Source organism: Calidris pugnax, unplaced genomic scaffold (assembly GCF_001431845.1).
Source record: "Calidris pugnax isolate Ruff unplaced genomic scaffold, ASM143184v1 scaffold113, whole genome shotgun sequence".
NCBI lineage: Eukaryota > Metazoa > Chordata > Aves > Charadriiformes > Scolopacidae > Calidris > Calidris pugnax.
The window spans coordinates 3,326,338-3,328,214 of record NW_015090879.1 but is presented as its reverse complement, the minus strand read 5'-3'; the positions used below and the strand labels follow the sequence as shown (position 1 = coordinate 3,328,214).

The window sequence follows — 1,877 nt, the reverse complement described above, 5'->3', positions numbered from 1 at the left end:
AAGGCGATCTCAGCCTTTGGAAATGATTCATTTCTATTAATGATTTACTGATATACACACAGCTTATTTTGCATAAAGTTAGAGCCGGGTACATTTATTCATTGTGATTCCCTTAAAAAATGGATATAAATATCAAAAGCAATTGGCTACCCCAAATTTGAATATTATGGCACTGCATCATGGATAGTTGACGTGAATATGAGTCTAGGTCAGAAAAAAAATATACAGAAAATGCTTAACCAAGGATGATATTTTATAGCATGTCACTGAATCATCTGAAAGGGTTATATTCATTACAAACGTATGCAGTGCTTGCAAAGGATTCCTCATACCAAAAAAAAAAAAAGAAGAAAAGAGGAGACCATTATTCTCCTAATGAAATATGCTCCATGATCTATGAAACCCATCGCTCCTGCAAAGTCCAGCTCTTTCTGGCGCTGGATACCTGAGAAGAGATACTGGGTTCAGGGAAAGGAAACAATTACACAGCATTCCACGGCCAAAACTGCACGTGTTCAATCCCAAACTCGTCAGTTTTGGCAAAGACGGTGTGAAAGCAAGCCTGCCCAGCAGCACAGGGTCTCACACCTGTAGCTGTTTGTTCCGTGATGCAGCGAAATGAGGGCCAGCAGCTCCCCAGCCCCCCGAGGTGCTGCCCGAGCCCTCCCAATGGGCAAGTGCTGGCTCCTGCTGCCAACGGTTTGGCCCTTGGCTGCCCAAGGGCAGGAGTGGGTCCTGCTGGGCTGGGTGTTGTCACTGGGAGCCTGGAGGAGATGGACCTTCAAAGCCTGGCGTGATGCCACCCACCCAGCAGCTCCAGGGGCTGGGCAATCCAGGAGAGGGGTCCGGTGTGCACCAAATCACCAGGTGGGCACCTCAGTGTGGGTGGGCAGCACCTTCTCCCCACCACCCCACGGCACTAGGGACACGATTCACCACAGCCTGCGGGGCCACCATGGCCCTGGCACAGGGTGGGTGGTGCAAGTAGGGATTCCCAGTGCTGCAGACTCGCTGGCATGGGGTGGTGGAGCAGCCCTGCTCAGTCCTCCCAAACCCAAAAGCCAGCTTTGGCTCTTCTGTCTGCTCTTCAGTCCCAACACGTAGGGCTGGAGTCGCCTGAATCCAAATTGGTGCTTTGGTGCACAGAAATGGTGAAGTTCCTTCCACGCAGAGACGAGGGATGGGGCACACCTTCTCAGGGGGCAGCAGTTCATGTCCTTAGCAGCAAAGAGCCACCCTGCCCGGGTGTCTCCTTCTCTGCTGGGAGAGAGCAGGGCACCCGTGTGTGGCCATTGACATGTGAGACTCGTACACGTATTGATCCGCTGGTTCATTGTTCACCCGAGCCCTTGGCAAAGGTCACTCTCTCTGCTCCCATCTTACAAATGGGAGCACAGAGGCGAAGATTAATTTTCAGAAGTGATTAATGTCCCCGGTGCCCATCCCGATTCACGTCGGGCCTGGAGCCCCAAATGAAGTCTGGAGCTGGGTTAATTAAGGTGGCCCCTGCCCCTCTCCCAGCGCTGCCAGACACGGCCGTTGCTCGGTGTCGTTGTCTTTTCCCACAAACTCCTTCACCCTTCATCCCGTGCCAACCCTCAAACCGGCTCAGGGACTCGCCTCTCAGGCTCCTTCCCGGCCCCACGTCTCCCGTGACGCCCAAAACCAGCCCAGATCCTCGGTGCTTTATCCTACAGGATGTTCAGGAAAGAGCTCCCGCCTTCCCGGGGGCCGACTTTACCGAAAAGGTAAATCCGGGCTTTTAACGACCGAGTGGCTGCGGGGTTCGGCGGCTCGGGACCGGGGCTGTCCCGCAGAGTAGCCGCAGGGCAGAGGGGCCCGAGCCGCCCCCGGGGACCTGCCCGGTACCCGGGGGG

General features: G+C 54.5%; 1 protein-coding gene across 1 annotated transcript in view; it reads left to right on the top strand.

Moving 5' to 3' along the window:
• The window catches only part of POU3F1 (POU class 3 homeobox 1), a 4,704-nt gene that overhangs the window by 957 nt on the left and 1,870 nt on the right, over positions 1-1,877 (top strand). The window lies entirely within an intron of this gene.